The 25,163-nt window shown below is 37.6% G+C and overlaps 1 protein-coding gene across 1 annotated transcript in view; it reads left to right on the forward strand.

The window, feature by feature from the left end:
• Nucleotides 1-9,735: 9,735 nt before the first annotated feature.
• Nucleotides 9,736-25,163, forward strand: part of LOC126482063 (proline-rich protein 2-like) — a 38,503-nt gene continuing 23,075 nt past the window's right edge. The window contains exon 1 of the mRNA XM_050106042.1: nucleotides 9,736-9,929. The gene's annotated coding sequence lies outside the window, so the exon portion shown is untranslated. The remainder of the gene's footprint in view (nucleotides 9,930-25,163) is intronic.

Here is a 25,163-nt window from a genome sequence, read left to right on the forward strand (position 1 = left end):
ACCTGCTTCATTCCCTTCTCAACAAATGCCTCTATTTCACATCCCCTGATTCTTATACTGTTGTGTTTATATGCAAGTTGTAGATAGATTACATTAATACTTCATCCACATATCATGAATATGACACTTTGTAATGATGTGGCATGTGTAAGCCTAACAAAAATTTATTTACATGACATAATTAAACTTATTAATAATTATTTGATTGCTTATTTATATCTAAAAATTCATATTGAGTAGCAGGAGTTGTCATTCAGAAATTCTTTTCAATTTGTTTTTTAAGTGCTGGTTGGCTATCTATCAGACTTTTGGTTCTATTGGTAAGCAACTAGAGACTTTTTTGGCAGCATAGTTCACCCCTTTTTGAGCAAAAGTTTTGATTTAACCCATCATAGCGAATATCAACCTTTCACCTTAGTGTATATATAGTGAATTGTGGAGCTACTGTGAATGTACCTAGCTCTTTAAATAAATGTTGGCAAGATGATCCTTCAAGGGATCCAGCTATTATTCTGTTTACACACTTTTATGCAATGAATACTTTTTTCCTTCAATGATGGATTATCCCAAAATATTATGTCATATGAAAACAGTGAATGAAAATATGCATACTAAGCTAATGTACTGGTATTTTTATCATCAAAATTTGCAATAACTCTAATAGCAGAAGTTGCTGATGTCAGCCGTTCAGTAGTTCATCAATGTGTTACTTTCAGTTCAATCTCTCATTAGTGCACACACCTGGAATTTGAAATATTCTGCCCTAGTTACAGATTTCTGTTCAAATTCTATATGTATTAATCGTTTTATGTCAGTTACTCTGTAGAACTGTAGTACTGTGTTTTGTAAAAGTTTAATGCGAGTTCATTTGCTAAGAACCACTTAATAAATTTCTAAAAGACATTATTTACGATTTCCTCAGATAATTCTTCTTTATTGTGTATGAATAATATTCTTGTATCATCAGCAAAAAGAACTAGCTTTGCACCTTTGTGAATATAGAGTGACAAGTAATTAATATACATTAAGAACTATAAGAAACCCAAGCCTGAACCCTGTGGAACCCCATTCCTGCTACCTCCCATTTTTAAGGAATCTGATGATTTTTTCGTATTTTGTGAACTATTTATTTCGACCTTCTGCACTCTCCCAGTTAAATATGAATTAAACCATTTGTGCTCTGTCCCACTCATACTACAATAGTTAAGCTTATATAAGAATTCTGTGATTTACATAATCAGAAACCTATGAGAGATCACAAAAAATATCCCAATGGGTGATGTTTGGTTATCAGACCATTTAATATTTGATCAATGAATGCATTATTGCAATTTTTCTGTTGAGAATTCTTTCTGAAAACCAATTTCATATTTTGTTGGTACTTTATATTTATAACTATGTGAGGTTACTCTTGAACATATTTCTTTTCCAAGAATTTTGCATAAAGCTGTCAGAAGTGAGACAGAAATATTTGTTGGCATGAGACCTACCCCCCTTTTTAATCAATGGTTTAACAATAGCATATTTCAGTCTAGCAGGAGAAACGCCCAGTTTCAGTGAGCTATTATGTAGCTGAGATCCTTACTTACCTCTTGGGAATGAAGTTTTAGTACTCTGTTTTACTTTTGAGTGAGTTTATTATTTTAAAAATTTCAGAAGGAGAGGTGAGTAGAATTTCGATTTTCTCAAATTGCATAGCTATTACCTATTCCATATATAGCTTTGCCATTTCAAATGAACATCTGGATCCTATTTTCTCCAGAACATTTGAAAAGTTATTATTAAAAATATTTTCAACTTCTGACTTCGTTAATAATCTTTTCATTCTGTACAGTCTTCATGTGCTCTTGTTTGCCCCGTTTACCTTTCAACAATATTCCAAATTCTTTGAATTTTGGTATCAGAGGTACTAATAATAACTTTCCTTAAATGTAACACAGTAGTTTTCATATTATTTGACTGTTTCTGGGTCATTACTCTTTCTTGTTATCAGATAAATTTCCCTTTTCCAGTTACAAGATATTTTTATCTCTTCAGTAAGCCTCAGTTTTTTAAATGGTTTCTTATAATTATATTCCACTGTTTTCTTAGGGAAACTGTGTTCAAATATACCTACAAATGCGTCATGAAATGAGTTATATTTTAAATTATTGTCAGGTTCCTAATACACCTCATCCTAGTGTAACTGCTGCAAGCTTCCTCTAAAATTTGCAGTAATTAAATCATTAACTGAATGCACCATTTTGGCGGACTGTTTTGCATTACTGTATGGAGCTATGTCATATACTGTAACTAACTGTGCATCATGATCGGAAATATCATTCTTAACAAAATAAAAGTTTATTTTTATTGAATCTATCTTGGTTTATGAAAACATCTAGCAGCGTGCTGCTTTCCTGTACTACCCAAGTAGGAAAATCAATAAGTGATATCAAATTGAAAGAACCAAGTAATAACTCAAGGTCGTCCTTCCTATTAGACTGTCAAAACATCTACATTTGCTTCCCTCTGTCTGACAGCATAACAAAGAGGCCTAGTTTTCAGAAGTTACAGAAGATTTCCCAGTGGGGACCTACACACAGTTACAGTAATAAAAGTACCATTATTTATTTTAAACTCACAGTGAAATGCTTCTAAATGTTGCCCTACACAAAAAAATTTTCTAGTTTCTAATTCTTTCACATGTTAATAACTTTTAACTTATAAAGCAACTCCTACTTTTTGCACTTTGTTTCTACTTTCATGTGCTGAAAGATTATATCCACCTTACCTTTTCCATATTTGTGACTACATGATTTTCGGAGAAGGGTAGTACAATTATTACATCCTCAGTTGCTAAATCTACCAAACAAACAAAAAGCTCATCTTCTTTGTTTTTTAATCCACTAATATTTTGATGCAATATACTATAGGAGTCCAGTAGTCCCAGACTCCTACAGTCATCTGGAGAGAGTTGGGCAGGATGCAGTGGTGGGGACCCAGCTACACTTGAGAGCGCCAAGAAAACATAAATGACAATAACACTTTTATTAAGCAGCAATAAAGGATTCTCTTCCAAAACGCCGCAGTCAGGCAGAAGACAGTCGATGGTCACTTGCTGTGTAGCTGCGTGCACAGAAACACAAAGATCTGATTTACTGCCCTGGTTTACAGTCACTGATAAATAAGTGCTAAAACAAATGCAATTGGTTGATGCGCCTACGTCCGACTGCCTCTGGCGTTTGGGTGAGCAAAGACATGTTGCATTTACACACCAGGTACCCAAATCTTTTGCGATGCCAGCTGACGGTAGGTTGGCTAATCCCAGAGACTGAGGAAGTAGTGGAACAGCAGCTCCTCAAGTGCCACCTGTAACGATTTTTGTCCTTGTTGTGGTCCTGACGGGTCAACAATTCGCCAATCTGCTAGATCAACAAATCGTCCTTGATAGCAGAATGTCATAATCTGGGGACGACAAGCTGTTACATGATGCAGTCACTGCGATTACCGGTGCAGGCGTTCTCGTGCCGAATATCTTGTTCACTAAATCTGCCACTGCATCGAAGGCCATATCAGTTTGCGATGCAGTATGGCTTGGTCTCGTGTCCACGATCTTTCCTTGCAAGATTATTTTCTCTAGATTTTCTCCATCTCTTCTCACAATATGGCCAAAGAACTGGAGAATTTTTTCGGTGACTCGAAAAGAAAGGCGTCTGGAGATATCGAGTTGTTCAATAATGGACACATTTGTTCCTCTTTCGGTCCATTTTATGCATAGCATCCTACGCCAGCATCAAAGCTCAAACACATCAATGCGCTATTTGTCTCTGGGCTTGTTTGTCCATGTTTCGCAATCATAAAAGAAGATAGAAAACACGAGTGTTTCAACTAGCCGGATCTTTGTGCTATTTGTTATTACTCTGCTTTTCCAGATCCTGGTGAGCTTCTTCATAGCTACTCGCCCTAGCGTGTTCCCCCTTCTTATATCATCTTCACAACTTCCCGTGCTGCAGATGGTTAACCCAAGATAGATGAAGGAATGCACGGCTTCCAGTTCCTTAAATCGACCTGTGAGATGGATGTGTTCTTCTCGATCAATTATCATGAGTTTGGACTCATGATAATCCATATGCCAGACTAACGTCCTTTATTCTTGTTAGTAGCTCACTAAGTTCATCTTTTCTGTTGGCTAAATGCACTGTGTCATCAGCAAAACGGAGGTTGTTGATAATTCTCCCACCAATTGAGATGCCTTTGATCCAACAATCAAGGGCTTTCCTAATGACGTGTTCTGCATAGATGTTGTACAGTTGTGGGGATAGGACACAACCCTGTCTCACATCTTTTGATACTCTGAAGGAATCAGACGTAGCACTTGTCTTTACAACTGAGAAGTGATTATTGTATAGACTTCTGATCAATGGTATCAAGTGGGGCGGGACACCGAGCTCTGCAAGTACCTGCCACAACTTTTCCTAGACAACACAGTCAAAGGCTTTCCCATAGTCAAGGAAGCAGATGAAAAGAGGAACACAGAACTCTCGCGATTTTTGTGTTACTTGTCTTATGTTGCGGATTTGTTCTCGAGTTCCTTTCACTTCAACGAAACCTGCTTGTTCTGTGGATATATGAGGCTGAATGTACGGCTTCAAACGTTGGTTCTGAATGTAGATCAAAATTTTACTTGCGTGAGATACGAGGGCAATAGTTCGGTAGTTGGAGCAGTTCGTGATAGACTCTTTCTTATGTAAGGGGATGAAGATAGACTTGACCAGCCACCCGGCCGCTCCCCAGTTTTCCATATTCTTTTACACAATGAACGCATCACATCAACACCTTCCTGTTCCATTTCTTTGATCATTTCTCCAGATATACCGGCAGGTACTAAAGATGTTAAAATACCACAAGATGTTCATAAATGTGTAGTCAAAAATAATGGTAGTATTTTTACTCCCCAAGATAGATCCATGATGGACTTTAAAAATTCGTCCAAGTTTTACCTTGGCAGCTCCTGGAAGCCGAACCACCTGTGTCAATGACCAATAAACTGCCAGCTAGGGGGAAACGCCTGTGGCAGACGGGATGCTGTCAGCTCCTGTCTCGTAAATGGAGGCTGAGAGTTAACACTTGTGAGTCAGTGAGTACTTCAGGTTGACCTGGGGACATGACTCCCGAATGCAATCATCGAGGTCCAAGAGAGCACTTTGGAGATCGATATGTATAGCTGGAGGCCGCCAGTTTCCTCGAGTCGCTGGCCACCTTGTGAGCCAATAGCCGCCATGTGACGCTTCCCTGTCGAAATGGCAAGTTGAGCACATGCCAGCCTTCGATTGCTGATGAGACTGCTGCTCTGTCAGCCCAGATGTGATTCAAATGTTGTTGATAGTTCTCCCACCAATTGAGATGCCTTTGGTCCAACAATCAAGGGCTAATTCAACAGTAGTGATGTACAGCTCACTGCGTACCAGGCTTGACTTTGAACTGGAACATGACCTATCATGGGATTTTACGATCATATAACCATAATAGGAGTAGATTTTCTAGCATATTACCAGATGTTGCCCGATATGGTAAACGCATGACACGTGGACAGCGTCACCGGCTTATGAACATCAGGGTTTTGAATAAATGCAGGCACGCACATGGCCAAGCTCATGCAAGCCACAAGCAGCGTTCAGAAGTTCGCAGCCCTGAAGCGACAACTTGGAGCGCTGAAAGAGATACGTACATTACCTTAAAATTACCGATGGTCCACCCATATTCTGTCGACCTACATGTTTGGTTCGAGACCGCCTGGCCACAGCAAACGCTTTTATTCGACAGTTTGCTGCCTGAAGGTGTTATGCGACCGTCGAGTTGTCCTTAGTCATCCATACTTTATTTGGTACCTAAGAAGTGCGGTGCATGAAGGCCATGGGGAGATCAGGGAGATCATCGAGCCCATAATGTCAGAACCGCTCTAGATCGTTACCCCATACCCAGACTATAGCTACACGCTGAGTTTTGGGACCTCACTCTGCATCCTGAACTGTGCAAGGCTTATACTCAGATTCATGATAGCCGAGGAAAACATACCAGAGTTGGCCATAGTCACTCAATTTGGCCTATTCGAGAGGTGTCTCATACCACCTGGCCTTCGTAATGCGGCACAAACATGGCAAAGGTTTATAGACTCTGTGTTACTGGGACTCCCATATTGTCTTGCAAACCTGGACCACATTCTGGTTTTCTCAGCCTCACCACAACAACATTAGCACCATCTAACTGAGTTCTTTCATCTATTACAGCAGTATAGTTTGAACACCGCTAAGGACATTTTTGGTCAGAGAGAGATCAACTTTCTGGGCCATAAACTATCGTTGTCAGGTTCACTACCGTTACCCGCAAAAGGCTATCTTACAACATCCATGGCCATGTCCTTTTAAAGAATTATGGCGGCTCCTCGGCGTGCTTAATTTTTACTGTCAGCAGCTGCAGCACGCAGCCAAATTGCAGGAAGCATTAAAGGCTGCACTCATTGGCCCTAAGAGCGGAGGCAACTCAACTGTGGTCGAGTAGCATGACCTCATCATTCGAGGCAGCCAAATAAAGCATAGCAGATGGTGCATTGTTCGTACACCCTGACCCAAATGCTCCTTTGGCATTATTGGACAACGCGAGCTGGGCAGCGATTGGAGGGACGCTTCAGTAACACTGTATTAACACATGGCAGCTGCTAGCTTTCTTCTCACATAAACCTTCGACGTCACAACGAAAATGGAGTGCCTACGATAGAGAGTTTCTGGCAGTTTATGAGGCCATTAAATACTTCAGACCTCAATTTGAAGCCAGAGAGTTCAAATTGTTCAAATGTGTGTGAAATCTTATGGGACTTAACTGCTAAGGTCATCAGCCCCTAAGCTTACACACTACTTAAACTAAACTATCCTAAGGACAAACACACACACCAATGCCCAAGGGAGGACTCGAACCTCCGCCGGGACCAGCCGCACAGTCCATGACTGCAGCGCCCCAGACCGCTCGGCTAATCCCGCGCGGCCAGAGCGTTCACTGTTAATACTGACCACAAGCTGCTGACGTTTGCCTTACGCCAAAACAACATCGACTGTTCACATTGACATCACAGTCAGCTGATCTACATAGCCCAGTTGAGCGTAAATTTTAGGCACATTTCTGGGATCGAAAACGCTGTAGCTGACTACCTTTCCCGTGTTAACAGCATCTCATAGTCACAGCTAATCGACTTCACTACTTGCAGAAGAACAATGGAGCGACCAAGAACTACACAGTCTGTTCAAGGATTCATTTTCAGCATTAGACCCCCAATTATCAATGTACCTGGAGCTGATGTCAAGCTATACTGTGACATGGAACCCGATCAAGAACTCACACAGACTCCATGTGTGGCCTGGCAGTCGTAAAGACTGCTGCGAATAAACAAGAGCGTGCATCAGTGTCAACGTAGCAAAATTAACCGCCACGTGCATTCACCGATAGGTGACTTGTGGACACGACTACTTGTTTTGCACACGTCTATATCGATGTGATAGACCCTTCTCCCCGTCCAATGGCCAATACTAGATATTGACAATGATCAACCTCTTCACTAGATGGCCGGAAGCAGTGCTAGTCGATAACATTTCAGGAGAGGCTTCGGCTTCCGCATTGTATCTATGTGAACGGCCGGTTTTGGCTGTCCACTGCTTGTCGCGATGGACAAGGGATGTCCATTTGAATCTAAACTGTTTGCACAGCTTAACAAATTCCGCAGCACTGTTGTTGTTGTTGTGGTATTCAGTCCTGAGACTGGTTTGATGCAGCTCTCCATGCTACTCTATCATGTGGTAGCTTCTTCATCTCCCAGTACTTACTGCATCCTACATCCTCCTGAATCTGCTTAGTGTATTCATCTCATAGTCTCCCTCTACGATTTTTAGCCTCCACGCTGCCCTCCAATGCTAAATTTGTGATCCCTTGATGCCTCAGAACATGTCCTACCAACCGGTCCCTTCTTCTTGTCAAGTTGTGCCACAAACTCCTCTTCTCCCCAATTCTATTCAATACTTCCTCGTTAGTTATGTGATCTACCCATCTAATCTTCAGCATTCTTCTGTATCTGCAGCACTATATACCATAAAAGTCAGGCAGTACCGAAATTATAGAATGCTGGCACCGTTCTCTGAAGGCCAGACTGAGGTGTCATAATTCAGACTGGACAACAGCCTTACCATTGGTGTTGCTTGGTCTGTGAAGACATACAAACCGGACCTGGACTCTTCACCAGCTGAACTGGTTAATCGAGAAACACTTCAATTACCAGGCGGATTTATTGATCCACATGCAGTCCACATTAATGACTCCTACCAGGCAAATTTTGTGTTTCGCCTCAGGGAACAAATCATTCAAATCCGACCTCATCAAGCATCGAGGCGTGGCATTTAGCCCACCTTTGCGCACCGCGAGCCACAATCATGCAGGTATTGACATGTTACGTGCGAGTGGAGTGAAATCAGAGCTGACACTTCCACATACAGCCCCTCACCTCGTAACAGGTAGAGACGAAAGAGCCACAATGTCCTTGTCAACAGCAAGTCCTGTACCATCTCGCTGGACTGAGTGAAGCCTTCATACGTATTCCCAGAAGAACCTACTGCTGTACTGCGTACCATGGCACCCATTTGCTGCAACATCCGCCCGAGCACCGGCGTCAACACCAGCTATACCATCAGCCATCGCAAGCAGCCTTACGACAATACAGACGCGTCGGGTCCATTTTCCAGCGCACTCCTTGGACGACACTCCATTTTCCTGGAGGAGACTGTTTTAGCGACTAAATTGTTAGTTGCTGTCAGATGACGTACATACGACAAGTGTCAGAGAGTTCACGCGAGGCGCTGTATTTACGTTGATTTAGCGTTCCTTGATTAATATGACTTTCCTTGACTGTTGTCCTTAGAGACAATTCGAATATTGCTTTTCACTTCTCCGTTGCTAAAAATATTAATGTCCATACGAGATTAATTGAAGACATGCGCGGGAAAACAGGCTAACACTTAAACGTAAAAGCTTAGATGTAAGTGTTGTCATCTGTTGCTGGATGCGGGAACTATCAGAATTGACATTGGTTCTATCCCTAAATATCCTAATATGACACGAAATGTCAATTTTGATAGTTCCCGTACCCAGCAACAGATGGCAACACTTATCTCTAGTTTTTACATTTGAAGGTTAGCCCGTTTTTCTGTACATGTCTTCAATTGCATTCTTCATTGTGCGTTAAATAAAGTTCTTTCCTACCTGTGACGTCGGAATTTATGTTCCACATTACGACTAAATTTCAAGAACATGTACGAGTGTTTGTCGTACGGTTAGTCTTCAAGAAGCTCCGAAGAGTTAATGTGCTTTCGTACGCATTATGATACCACTTTTGTAGATATGACATCACGAAGTTTACGATAATGGGCTATATAAAACAATCGAAATTATACGCTGCGGCTCTTAGACCATAGATGAAAATAATGGTCGCTTAAGATTTTACCAATTACTGACAGAGAATACAAACCAAAAGGTTTAATATTCTCTAACGGAAATGATTGAATTTTACGTGGAAGAGAAACTGCGGTTAAATTATACAACGATGATATGTTTTTCCACTAATAGCAGAGCAAAAGAGTCACATGGGAAGTTTAATTCAACACTCGCGCTTTATCTCTTCCTGTCGTTGTTCATGTATGCTAACGCTACGGCAAGGTTGGCAACAAGGAAAAGCACGCAGTGAGAGAGTAGTGAAGGTAGGAAGCGTTGTGTTGTGTGTTAGAGAACAGAGGTGTGTAGTGCCGTGAAAAAGCTATTGACGGGTGGTGTCTTATAAGTTTGGTTGATTGTTGGTCGGTAGTAGCCGGGTAGAAGAAGGAGTTTTGTACAGGAATCAGGTTTCCAGGCAGCTGAAGGTATGCTTTTCTGACTTGATGAAAGAACTTCTACACATATAGCATTAATTGAATGGTAGATGGTTCAGACGTATTGTCAAGATTTTGTAGGTACGGGAAATTATTTTAATTGAACCTGTAAATTTATATTATGGATACCTACAGATAAATGTAAAGCTCCGGAAATAAGCATATTACGTTAAAAGGACAGCATGTTTGAATACGCATTCTAATGAAACTTAGCTTCGTCGCAAAATTCGTTTTTGCGTGCTACAGCCCATTATATTTAGCAAATAGTGCATTATTGAATATCTTGGTATGATGCCAATCTCACTGCGTTCACAAAAGTCTTAATTTCCTTAACTTCATTATTCAAATAATGTTTTCCCACATGTCATGGAGAAGACTAATGTTATGAGTGCCAAGCCTGTATGCTATCCTCATTTATTTATGTAAAATATAGAAAAAATGACGAGTCTGGAGGTAACTTTCAATACATTCCCAAGTGCCTTATTAGTTCACCAACTGCAGAAGCCACCTTAAAAAAAGAGCCGAAACGATATTGTTAAGGGCCTCGCCCCAACACTGAATTTCTTGTTACACAAAGATCAGCGTGTTTTGATACATATCTCTCTTTGTGTGGAATATGTTAGCAATTTGTCTTGATTGTAGAGTATTATTTCAATAGAACGTGGTTGAATCTTATATAGCTGAAGTCTTGTGGATGTGCGAGCTACCAGTTGTGAACTGTGATGGTTCTAGCAAAATGAAATGCTGCAACACTGGCTTTACTCCTCAGTAGTATGTTGAATGAAAGGTTTGAAGAGGGAAAGGGGGGCAGATGGAACATAAACTTCTGTGATGAAAATTTTAAATGAATCCTCTTTAAAAGTGTAACTTTGATTGTGATTTCAATGATCCTGTAAATAACATTTTGTACCAATATGTAATGAGGCATTATGCATACAAACTTAAAGAAGGTGTATCAGAATGTATAATAGTCTACAAACTGTACACATCATAATATAGAGCATGCAGTGTTACACAAAATGTAACAACTGATTTCTTGTTGCTATCAGTCTGAAGATGAAGTGTGGGTCCCCCTCCAAAACGTTTTACTTCTTCCCCAAGGGTCATTCCATATCAAATCACCCAATAAAAAATAAATTTTACACCCACCTCCTTAGGTTTTCATGAAATTTGGCTCAAATGGTTCTAATACCATCCTGACAACACCTGCAATTTTTTTTGCTGTATCTCTTAGTTTTTTTTTTTTTTATAAATTTTTAAAGTTTTTATGTTTTGCGTTTTCTGAACCTTCGGAAATGGTCAGTTTAATTTGTATTCAAAACTTTAAATTTGCTAATCTTAAAAACTCTTTTAGATAACATCATGAATTTTTGCAGCAAGTTTATTTATTATACATATTTGAAGATAAAAATGATGCTGTTAAAATATATTAGTATTTTATATGAAAAAAATATATATATATGTATTTTTTTTTCTTTTTTTTAACGGATGTTTTGTTTTATAAGAATTGCAATATCTCGAGTCTCAGACCTGATAGAATGCTCAAATTTGTTTTAATTTACTCTTAAACATATAGGCTACTTGATAAAACAAAAATAATGATGGCTTTTTAACATGTTTATTAATTATAGTAGATTACATTAGAATTATGTACAAAGATAGTTTACTTACGACACTTATGTATAACCCAACTGATTGCTTGAAACATTGAATTTTTTGAGTAATTTTGTCTTTTTAATAAACATTAATGCTGATTCAAACTGTTTTTCCACTTCATCCAAGAGCTTTCAGTTCTTTTGATACAGTCTTTTTTGAAGTAATACATTCTCCCAGTGCCGCTTGATTGAGGTGCGTCTACTACACAGACTATGTGCTCCAAAGGCACTATGCAGGAATCTTCTCTTTCAGGCCAATAAAATGATGCAGCGGGTCCTGAAGGATGTAGAAATAGAATTTCTGCATCTTCATCATCATTGAATATTGTTTTTACCAGTCCAAAGTACCAGTTACCATCATAATTTGCAGCCACATAGCAATTTATGGATGGTTCAACACGAACCCAATCAGAAGAAGAATGGAAAGAAAAGACTAAGGAGGGTTTTACACTATCTGTAGTCCTTCTAATTTCAAGGTTGTTTGTTGGAAGTGGTTTGAAGTTATGAAAACTTCTAGTTCCAGGAATAGTTCGGGTTGCTGAAAAACGTTTTTCTAGTTTTAACCATAGCAAATCGGCTTCTTTTTTGTCAATAAAGTGAAAATGAATGTTTTCAATATTTTTTTCACAAAACTTATACACATCGATTGCTGTCATTATTTGTTCTTTGTCTGAAAGCTGTAGACTGGCTTTCCTTAAAATTCTTTTAATAGTTCCTCCTAGGCCATCACAAATTGACTTCCCATGACTTGTTGCAAAAAAAGTGTTGGGCCTTCAAATTAAAGTCTCTCAAGTGTTCAGTCAAATTTTTAAAACTGTTTCTATTTTTGTACTGCGCAGCACAACCATCTGTAAAGTAGTGAACTGAGTCAATGTCAGTATGATGTAATGACAACCACTTTGTAATTTCTTTTTGTACAAAGTTAACAAAACCAGTGTCACGTTATTGGTCATCACTAATAAAACAGTGGTTGGAAACAAAAACATTGTTTTCCTCATTTCTTAGAAAAACTCCAGCTGGGTGTAGAGTACAACCACCTCTATTCCAGTGGTAACTTTGGATCTCATTTTGTATAACAAAGGAATAATTTTCACTGAAATCCATCACAATAATTGCTGTTTTGGGTGGTGGGTCTTCTTTCAATCTTTTAAAGGCTGCTGATTGGGATTATACTATAAACAAGTGTGGAGTGAGCTTTTCCAATGACCTAACCAATAAAGAAATGTAGTCTTCAACACTGATAGACTGTTTGATCATTTCTGCCCTGTCTGTGTTAACCCACTGACTGATTACACTTTCTTCTTCTAAATCATAATCTTCACTTAGTTTTTCAGTTAAGCACTCTGTTAGTGCAGTATTTGCAGGACAGCTGTTGCTATGATGTAGCATGCAGTTTTGGTTCTCTGTGTTGCACACAAGCATCTTAATTTAGGTCTTTATAAGATTCTTCAATTTTCACAGCATCCATTAATAGTTTAACATTCTGGTGGATACTGCATACACATACAGTGTGTGTGCCTGTGTGCAAGGATACACCATTTAGGTCTCAAGAAACAAAATTTTGAAAATCCTACTTCTACCTCGGGATTCTCCCATTTGAAAGAATAATAGAGTTCTCTCAAGTTACACAAAATGAGTCTTTTTTGCATGTACACATTTTTTGAACACTTACTTTGTCTTTTGTTCCAGGTAGCACTCTGGAACTTTCATCCTTTTCATAAAAATCTGTTAAAAGTCTTACTGTATTTTCAGAAAGAGTTTTACCTTTTTTTGGACCAGGAGTTTCCAAAATACCCTTTTCGGATTTTAGCTTTCTAGCTTGTCGCACCATGTACTCACTTACATTAAATTCTTTCATCACTTTATTTCGAGTCCAAGAATCTGGAGCCAAGGTCGGAATCTGGATTTTTCTAGACCTCCCAACAGATGAAATCTTCTCTTTCATAAGAGAAATCATTACATCAAAATCCTTTGCTTTCTCAACCACACTTTTATCTTCTTCGTCATCATCAGAACTGCATCATATTTTAATGCTTTTGAAACCGCCTTTTTTGCAGTGTTTTCAATACTGCTAACCTTCCTTTTAAAATAAGACCCATTACTTTGTTCTGACAAGCCATGAAGCTTTATCGGTGTTAAACCTAAATAATCAAGAGCAATGTTTGTTTGTACAAGGTATTCATTTCTGGATTCCAATGATTCTAATTCAACCATGACTTCATCATCTCTTTCACTTTCATTGACTTCAACTCTTAATTTTTCCTCACAAAAGTTACGGCATGTTGAGCAAAGCTTTTGTCCAGGTTTTATGCTAATATTTTTTGTCAGTAATTGTTTAGAAAGATCCAAGCCTACACTTCTCAACGATTTTTTGATGGGCTTTTTGTGTTTTTTAGTGGGTCTACACATGTTGTTTGATACTTTTCAAAAACATTTAAAAAGTAGTAGCTGTGGTGTGAACATATATTCTTAAATTCACACAGATTAATTCCAGATCGTAAGTGGATCAAATCTTTTTCTTCCTCACTCAATTCTGATACCGGTTGTAACTTTTTTGAATGTGTGTAGGTTGTTTGGAAACATTCAGATTTTTTAAATAACCCTACACTACAGGTTTGAATATCTGACGTACTGATTTCACTTTTGGTCTGATTACTGTTCTGGTTACTTTTATAGGATATTGGAAAAGAATCTCTGTAAACTAAGCAACAGTACTTACTGAGAGTTCGAATAAACTTAATAAAATACTATCCAAGCACTATTTAACACTGTAATAATTTTTTACTTCAAAACACAGGAGTAACAATACAAAATCCAAGTGTACATTGTTACTCCAAGAAGACAAAAACTTATTTTCGGTGTCTAAGTCACTTGGCATTTTTTATTTTTAAAATATAATTAATATTATTTTAAAAATTAGACAACTATTAAACAGGTTAAAAGGCCAACATAATTTTTCTTTTATCTAATAGCCTATACAATTAAGAGTATTTTAAAACAAATTTGAGCTTTCTATCAGGTCTGAGACTCTAGATATTGCAGTTTTTGTAGAACTAAACATTCGTTAGCTAAAAAAATAAAATAAAAAAACTTATAAATTTTTTTTCATTTGGAAGAATTTAATGTATCTTTATGGTAATTTTTTTAACATTTAGATATAATACACAAACTTATTCCAAAATTTCATACTGATATCTTGAGTATTCTTTAATATACAAATTTTTTTAGTTGTGAGGACATGTTTAAGTTACAATTTCCGACTGCTGAAACAAAGCCAAATCTAAAAACTCAAAAAATTTATTTAAAAAAAACTATAAGAGATAGAGCAAAAAAATTTTACAAGTGCTTTCAGGATGATAAAAGAAGTAATTGTACCAAGTTTCATCAAAATCTGACATGGTTGGTGTCAAGGCCTGGGTGACTTGACATGGAATGACCCCTAAGCTTCATTACCAAATTGACCGATCCTTGATGCCTCAGAATGTGTGCTGTCAACCAATCTCTTCTTTTAGCCAAGTTGTGTCATTAATTTCTATTTTGCCGAATGTGACTCAGTAGTCCCAACTCTTAGTTACTTACTGTATCCATCCCTCTAATCTTCACCATTTATTTGTTGTTCTTCTTTTAAAAGTGTCTCTTCTCTTGCCGGGACTGTTTATTGTCCACGTGTTCTTTATGTACAAAGTTACAACTGAGATACCTCCAGAAAATACTTCTTAACACTTAAATTCATGTTTGTGTTAATGACTTTCTCATTCTCAAAAATACTTTTCCTGCTACTGCCAGTTTGCATTTTATATCATCAGTATATGAGCCATAGTCAGTTATTTTAATGCACAAATAGAAAATTACATCTAATACTTTGTCTCATTCCCTAATTTAGATTTAATCCCTCAACATCACCTGATTTAGTTCAACTACATTCCATTACTCCTGTTTTACCTTTTTTGATAATCATCTTATATTCTCATCTCAAGCTGACATCCATTCTGTTCAACTGATCTTCCAGGTCCATTATCGTCTGTGCCAGAATTGTAGTGTCTTTGGCAAACTTCAGAGTTTCTGTTTTTTTTTTTCTCCCTGAAGGTTAATCCCATTTCCAAATATCTCCTTAATTTCTTTTACTGCAAACTCAATGTACAGAGTGAATAATGGCAGGTGTAGACTACAACCCTGTCTCACTCCCCTCTCAACTACTGCTCCCCTTTCGTGCCTTTGGTCGTATAATTGATGTCTGGTTCCTGTACAGGTTGTAAGACAGTATTTTATCCTTATTCCGTTATAAGAATGTATTCCAGTTGACATTACAGTATTTATGATTCATCTGAGGATATTTTTACAATGATCTATTGGTTTAATATAAGGAAAAACATAATTCATGTATACAGAGATAAACATATACAAATTATGTTTTAACTAGTAGAGTGTGGGTGGTTAGCCATGGTCTGGCATTTGAATAAGTTATTTAAGAAACATATGAAAAACTTAATTTAAGGTAGCCAGATAGAGCATAAGTCATTCTATGTGAGAGAACCCTCTGTACCAAAAAATTAAAATAGTTCAAAGTACCTTGAACAACAACTTTTCTACAGTAGAAGATCCCTCCTCACAATTAAACAACTCATTTTCAAAAAATATCACTACTATTGGATTTCTATAGGTATTTCAATTTCGCTATTGTACGACTGATTGGTAAAGAGAGATCACAGCTTGTAGGTTGACTACCCTGATCACATGCTGTTTTGTTTGTTCATTGTTATGATCTGCCACACTAGCTTTTCAGATGTTGCAAGATTTTCAAGGAAATTTTGAAGTCGGTCAGGTATGTTTTTCCATGTGTTCTGTATCAGATCAAAATGTAATGATGTTTTGTCACACACACAAGAGGAAACATGATGTTACTTATGTTGTAGCAAAAGTAATGAACTTATTAATTTAAAAGCTCCTGAAAGTAAGGTAATGACTCTTGTGACTAAGACTATGTTGATCATGTGACAACAGTTTACCATATTATATTAACATTTCTAATTCAATGTTACACACTTTGTAAATTAAACAATTATATCGTTATTTGCTTTATAGGTATCTCAACTATTTCTCAGTTTAAGAATGTAACCTGCTGAGTGATCACAAATTTTTAGGGAAAAATTTAAACAAGGCCCAGTGAAGTACGCAGAATATCAACCAAAAGAGAACAAAAGGTTTAAATCATGGAGGATGGATGAAAAAGCAGGACTTCAGACTTCTAGCAAGAAGTTCACACTACAGTGTGAGCAGGATACCATAAGACAGAAGCAGGGCAAAGAAAAGTGAAAAATCATTAGTAAGACAGGCTAAGTGTCTCCATGAAAGGGTTCTTATGGCAGTAAGAGATCGAGGGTTGGCAAACAACTCAAGGAAACATTGTTTGTTGATGAGGTACCAGACATTGCAAGAAATTTGAATCAAACTTGTGAATATGAAAAGGGAGGCAAAAGTTTGGATGAAGAAAGAAAATCCAAGATGTTATGATTTTATTTTCATAGTGACATTAGCAGGACAGAACAAAATAAAAAGGGCAAAGTTGGCATAAAGAAGGCCAAAACTGGGAAGAAAAAAGTGGTGCATGAATGCACAATGATGATTATTTGCTTGAGACTGGGAAGAGTTTGTGAAGGAATAGCCAGAATATGTGATTAAAAAAGTTCAAGTTTTTTAGCTTTGCCCATCATTTGTGTTTCCTGTTTCCTCTATTCTGTAACACATGTGTATGTAGACACCGTAATAACACATAATTTTTGGTGGATAGTATAGGAAAAGGAAGTAGGGAGTATTTCCACACAGGATACAAGAATAGCCCCCCTCCTGTGTGACCCCTGAAACTTTGAGTGCATGTCAGAAAGATGTTGCTGTAACTCTGTGCAAAATATCTTCAATTATGAAGTAATTCATACTGAAATACAATGGCCTCAGTGGGAACATATTGATAGACATCCCCAAACTGGCTTGTATCTGACTGTGTGAAAAAATGCAGATGCAGTTGCCAACATTTAAACTTCTTTGTTATGTGAAAAGAAAAGTCTTTGCACTTTGAATATGTAAAGAAAACATTTGTTAATCATGATTCAGTTGCTCAGTGGATTTTACAGTAAACTACACAGTTGTGACCCCAGAGCAAATTCAAAGTACTCACTGGCATTGTCAACAAACTACTATTTTCTGTGCTGTTGATTGGTTAAAATGTGGTATTGCCTATAATTATGCCATTATAAGTGATGATTTGTCACATAACAAATATTCTTGCTTCAAGAACCAAAGGGAAAAAATGACTGAATCTTCAGCATGTGAAAGTATTTTCCGGTGGCTGTGCTGCATGATTAAAAAAACACTACACTGTCTAATCGTTTACATTTTCAGCCTGACTCTAATATTTCTGTTGACTAGAATTTTGTAACTCTTCCCATGGCAAATGGGCAGTTGATGGTGTTCGAGGAACTTTGAAAAGAAGTGGTTGGTGAAATCACGTACAGAGATAGTAAGCTCACTATATGAATTCTATAAGCATGCAAAACAGAATTTAAAAGGTGTAATGCAACAAGTAGACAAAGATGGAAAAGAATACGAAGAAGAAGAATTCAAGGAAAAATCCTCATGCAATAAAGAAAACAGTAACATAAATCCAGGGGATTTTGTACTTACTTCTGTAACTGATGTGGAAAGATCCAGGGAGAAAGCAGGACTATTTTGCAGAAGTGGAATAGTATAAGGCAGAAACTAACAAAGTTTTACTCAACTGTTTGCATCCAAACGGAAAGTGTTGGATTTGAACAGTAAATGAAGACAGATCTTTGGAAGGCATTAGGAATTATAGAGAAAGTACAAACTTCTAATTTGATGCATACCAGAGGTCAGTTTGTGTTTAAGTAATAAATGTACTTTTTCACACCTGATTTTTGTCCCTCCCATTTTGTATTGCATATTTTGAAATGTATGATTGTTTTTATGTTCATTTCATGGTAAACTCCCTTTCATTTCTCCGATTTCATACTAGCATATGACTTTGTGTGTCACACAGCAGTCACACATGTATCATTTTCGGGAAGAGGGTTGAAGGAAAAGGACTGGAGTAGTTTAGGGAAAAGGATACAGTTCAGAAAAATCACCCAAAACCCCAAGTCGGGAGAGACATACTGGCCGGGATTAGAAGGAAAGACTGACTGTTGGGAACTGCACTGGATGAGATTTGAAAACCTGAGAGCTCAAAGGTGGAAGACAAGATAATATGCAAGACAGAGATTACTACTATAACACCATGCACGAGTTAATAAGAGTGAAAAGCTAAGTGCATTGTTTGTAACAGAGTAGGAGAGGGGGATGGTGAAAAATAGACACGTCAGAAAATGAAAGATGTAGAAAACTAAAATGCAATGAAGAAAGGAGTAGTTACAGTGAAGAAAAGCTGGTATGGGAGGAATTAATGTAAATAAATACCAGGTGGGTGGTGAGAACCAAGGACATGTTCTAATGCTAGTTCCCACCCGCAGAGTTCTGAGAAACTGGTGTCTGGTGGAAGATGGCGCATGTGGTAAAATAGGCACTGAAGTCATGACTCTTACGTTGTACAACATGCTCTGCAACAGGATATTGTGTTGCCGGTATACACCCTCTGCCTATACCTGATTGATAACTGAATGTTAGTTATGCTGATGTAAAAGGCTGAAAAGAGTTTACATAATGGCTGGTATATGATGTGTGTCATTTCACAGGTGGCTCTCCCAATGATAGTATGTGTTTTGCCAGTGGCGGGGCTGGAATATGTGGTGTTAGGCGGGTGCATAGGGCAAGTCTTGCTGCAGGGACGGTCACAGGGGTAGGAGCCATAGGGTAGAGAGATTAGTGCAGAAGGAGCATAGGGTCTGACAAGGATATTACTAAATTGGGGGGGGGGGGGATGAAAAGCTATTCTAGGTGTGGTGGGCAAAATCTCTGACAGAATAGATTTCATGGCCTTGTCAAAGTAGCTTATTGATACACTCAAGACCAGGATAATACTGGGTGACAAGTAATGTGCCCGGAAGTTTTTTTGAGGAATCAGCGTACCAGGATTGGATGTGATGACCCAGGAAATCTGCTTTTACTGTATATTGTGACTTAAAACTGTGAACACTACATATATGGAAGTGGCCACGTGCATAAGGAGCATACTTTATTGTAAATGTTCCTTTTCTGACAAACCTTTGTCTAATGTGCTACATTTTATCCACTAAATATGACAACTTGGCATGAGGTTCCATCTCACAATAATAAGAATTTTTGAAGAGCGGGTGATGATAGCAAAGTCTGTTGAAACCGGTTGTCGAAAATCCAGAAGTATATATGTGATCTCGGCTGTGATACAGGAAGCTTTTTACCAAGTAAAACGGATCACTCCTTCTCATTTCTCAACATGAGAAAATTTAGTTAACTTAATAACATGAAAGCTAATTAGGGCATACACACTGTTGATTTTGTCTCTCAGTGCTTTTCACTGTATGCGCTTGCACATGACCTTAGGGTCATGATCATGAGGCACTGTCCCACTTCTGTTACAGCTCCATGATTTTGCTTCTGCCTGTCTGAGAAACTTCTCAGCACCCCTTCGTGTACTTAATGATGTACCCATCTAATCTTAAGTATACATCTGTAACACTATATTTCAAAAGGGTTCATTATCATCTTGTCTACTATTTATTGTCCCCATTTCCCATCCATATAAGGCTGCACTCCAAACACTTTCAGAAAAGTCTACCAAATACATATTTTGTGTGGGACATATTTTGTGAAAGATCGTATGGAAATGAAGTGACGGAGATAAACAGTATGGGCACAAAGTGAATAGTAGCTTGTGTAATGTGATTCTCCTAAAGATTAGATGGTAGGTAATAGTACATAATTATTTAAAATACATAATACACATATTCAAGTCATATTAACAATGCTACCACAGGATTTAGAAATATATACGTTGTTGTTGTTGTTGTGGTGGTCTTCAGTCCTGAGACTGGTTTGATGCAGCTCTCCATGCTACTCTATCCTGTGCAAGCTTTTTCATCATCATTTAATCATACGGTAAAACTGCATGCCCTCGGGAAAAATTACGGCTGTAGTTTCCCCTTGCTTTCAGCCGTTCGCAGTACCAGCACAGCGAGGCCGTTTTGGTTATTGTTACAAGGCCAGATCAGTCAATCATCCAGACTGTTGCCCTTGCAACTACTGAAAAGGCTGCTGCCCCCCTTCAGGAACCACATGTTTGTCTGGCCTCTCAACAGATACCCCTCCGTTGTGGTTGCACCTACGGTACGGCTATCTGTATCGCTGAAGCACGCAAGCCTCCCCACTAACGGCAAGGTCCATGGTTCATGGGGGGATATATACGTTATGATATATATTATTGTTCGTAATTATTCATGAGTTATGTAATACAAAAATTGGGTCTGATTCTAATTCGTTGTCTCAAAATCTCACAGCTATATATATAGCTTGATGGTCACTGGATGAACAACTTCAGCTTACCATTTGCCTATGTAATCAATTACCAGAGATAAATCTCTCTCTCTCTCTCTCTCTCTATATATATATATATATATATATATATATATATATATTTGTCAGTGTAATTCAGAATTTGTGATCAAACCATTAAATTTGGTTATTGTTAGTGACAACAGAAGAGCATTCAGTTAGAAGCATTACTGTATGTAACAATTAAATGTGCCTTTGAATATATCTTGCTGTCTATGGATCAGTGGAAATACTTTTCCAGGGGCAGAGGGAATGACTTGTTCGTTTCAGCTTTTAACTATTACTGTTTATTCAAGAAACTTAATTGTTATTTTGCGAGGTTGAAATGTATCATGAAAATGTAGTAGTATTATAGGTTAAATATTTTGAAGGGATGAAAAATACAGCAGTGGAGTAAGAGGACCATTGATTCTGTAGACTTTCATGGTGAGCGAACTTGACAAAGCTCTCCGATTTTCATTCAGATGGATTATCATGAATTTTTCCAGCTAAAAGCCAGGTTATTATGAAGTGTTGTAGTTATAATAAACATGTTATTTACATAACTGAGCTTTAGGTACTGTATGCAAAAATATTTGGTATTGGGTTGTAGCAAATATGAAGCTATAGTAACTGTAAAAAGCAGAATTTACTACATGAGTAGCTTTCCATCTCAGTTCAACCTGACTGTCTCAATTTTGTTAAAGCTTGTGCTGTAGCTGCAGATACGTTTCAGAGGAAATTCTAAAAAGTTTTAGATCAAGATGTTCTGTACTTTCGGCACCAGGACTATCAGCTTGGAGGTCAGTTAGCCAATGAGTGTATATCATAAATAAATCGTCACATTTAACAACTCATTTTAATCTGACTGACTTGGTGGTGCTAAGTTCGAATGTAACATGGACAAGATCAGTGAGGTAACACATTTTCCTCTACTGTTGCTTAAAGTGAACAAAAAGAAGTTACTGTGCCAACCCAATTTCAGCTACTGATATCTTCAGCCTAAAATATTTTTTGTTACAGTTTCTTTTTTTCTTTTTTTTCATCAAAAAAATTGATAAATACATGCTTTTCAAGCTTGTTTAGTTACTGAGACATCTGGACCTAGACTAAGTGTCTTAAATTTAATCATCAAATTTTACCAATGTTTGGGCTAAAATGTCGCAAATTGGTGGTCAGTCAAGGTTTTTAAACTAGTTCCAATAGTAAGAGCAGAGTTCATCTCCTAGATGCTTGTTTTCACTTGTTGGTATTTTTTGTTTAAGGGGTAACATTTAATAAGTAAACAATAATTAATATTTAATAAGTAAAAACTAAAACAATCAAATGGTGATGTGTTCCTTAAAGACATTTATCTTCAAATGCAGGCAATTTTGTTGTGACAAGTGCATATTTGATGTAAATGGATACCCAAGAATCAGTTCATTTTTAAGGGCATATAAACTGAAAGTAAATAAATTGTAAACTTCACACTCCTGTCTGTCTGTGGCATTTGATCTGACAAATAAAATAATATTATTATTATTATTAGTTTGCAGGCATTTTCCTTCAAATTTTGATTGATAATTTATGCTAGTTTAGGAAGCTCAATCATCGTACCTGCAGTTTACTTGCCACACGGTATAGTAGTAATTCTGCCATAGATCCATGTTGAAATGGACTAGTGGGTAACTCAGCAAAGTTTCATTTGAAAGTATTTTACTCAAGGCAAAATCGATTGAAGCCAATTAGTGAATTCGATGCTAATATCACAAAACTGTATTTTTAACAAGGTATGAATCTCAACAAACTGTTTCCTGCAATCCTCTTCAAAGGAGAACTGCCAGTCAATGATCCCAATGCCTAGAACTTTGAAGAATTGTGTGAAGCCAGGCCAGAAGCTTAGTGCAGCAAGTAGAATAGAAGCAATTGTTAATAGAAATCTTAATATCGGAATCAAATTATAATGAAGATACAGAAGTAGCTGTGGCAGTGAATGCAAGCTTGACAATACGTATTGCTTCCCCCATCAAGTTTCAGAAAGTTAGCACCAGTTGCCACACAACACTGAAGATCCTTGAAGCACAGGATGTCATCAGTAATAAAATTGCAATTGCTGATAGCTTTGATCTAGATAAAGTGATGCGACCAGGTACAAGCCCTTTGTGCAAATTCTGCATTTACTTTGATTGTGTGATAAAAGAGCTGAAAGGGAAGTAAGGTTTAGCACGTGAAGATGAACAGCTACAGATATGGACAGTGGGAAAAATAGCATCCACATTTAATGTCTGAGCAGATGTGGTGAACATTACCAGAAAGCTGAAGGAAGGAACAAGAATTCTTGCACTTCCTGAATAGAAGCACGGAAAAAATATTTAAGACCAAATAAAGTCACAAATTATAAAATTTTATGAATATGATGAGTATAGTAGGATGTGTCCTGAGATCAAAGATTGTATTTCTGTTAGAATTCAAGGACAAATGATCACTAAGGAGAAACAACTGTTACTTTGCAACCTGAAAGAACTATTCAACATCTAACAAGACTGCAATGGGCCTGAAATTAGATTCTCAGAATTTTGTGTATTATGTCCAACATTGTATGTGCCTTTCAGTTTTTCTAGAACATATTCAGTTTTTGTATGTACAATACATATGAATGTTAAGCTAATGATCAATGGAAATCCAGTCCAAGAAGATTACAGATACGTACTCGGAAAACTGTCTATAGCATAGAATCAAAAGATTGCTTGCTCCATCATTGCAAAAAGTGCCCTGTTTTTGACAGATGCTTTCAGAAATAGCCATCTTGACAGTAATATTAAATTCAAGCAGTGGTTTCACACTGACAGAAACATTTGACACAAAACGGCTGGCAATTCATTTATTTCAGAATTGACAGGAAAAATACGAAGCCATTCATGCCATTGCTACATCGACAAGCATCGAAGCTGTCATTTGAGAATGATAAAAGACAGTTTGCAAATAGGAGAAATTTTTTTAAATATATTTCTCAGTAAGATATTACTGAGGTACTGATGTTGAAAATTTGAACATTTGCATAATCAGTTATTCCCTTAGGCATGGTATTGTTGCTGTGCATGTTTATTTGACAAGATTGATTGAGCAGTTGAAGGTTGCAACTGCAGAAATAAACTATTTCTGTTATTTTAGTGCTAGTTCTGCTCCTGAATAAAAAAAATTCCAATGACTTCATCAACTTACGTTATTGTAAAAATGATTTTGGAGGCAAGGCTGAACGGAACTTCTCTGGGACAAGCCATAGGAAATTTTTCCTGTGAGATCTTTATCTTGTAGTGATTTTACCCCTGGTCATGAGACATCAATGTATAGTGGCTTTTTCATTCCATTTGAATGTTCATTATGATCTTACACTCCAGGCCACATGCATCACACTGTAGACATATGGAGTTCTTTATGCAATGTCATTGCTGTAATATTATCATCACTGCTATTGAATATCAGTTTGCAGATCAGCATAGACAAATGACACTGTGAAACCATTCCTTGTACAAACAGTGCATATCTTGTTGGTCATTGAGCTCTTGGTCTCTCTGGTAGGTGTCAACACTGAAGACTGTATTAGCTCTGGATGTCATTTTAGTATTGGGGGCTTATGCCTATTATTCACATAGTAGAAGGAGAGGAAAATTTAATTGTGATGTTAAAAGGTTTCCTGATGGTATTCAGTCTGTACACTGAGCAATCAGTGAAGGAAACTGGGGAGAATTTGGAAAGGGAATTGAAGTTCAGGGAGAAGAAATAACTTTAAGGGAATCCAGCCGGATGTTCGCGTCATTCTCGCACGATATTTCAACAGCGTGCCTCGCTGTCTTCTTCAGGTGCTACCTGAGACAGTCTCAGGTAGCACCTGAAGAAGACAGCGAGGCACGCTGTTGAAATATCGTGCAAGAACGATGCGAACATCCGGCTGGATTCCCAAATATCCAAGATGTCAACAGATTGCCGGGAAAGCATGAAGAATTACAATAACTTTAAGGTTTACCACTGACATTGCAATTCTGGTACAGACTGCAAAAGACATGGAAGG

Source organism: Schistocerca serialis, chromosome 1, assembly GCF_023864345.2.
Source record: "Schistocerca serialis cubense isolate TAMUIC-IGC-003099 chromosome 1, iqSchSeri2.2, whole genome shotgun sequence".
NCBI classification, from domain to species: Eukaryota; Metazoa; Arthropoda; class Insecta; order Orthoptera; family Acrididae; genus Schistocerca; species Schistocerca serialis.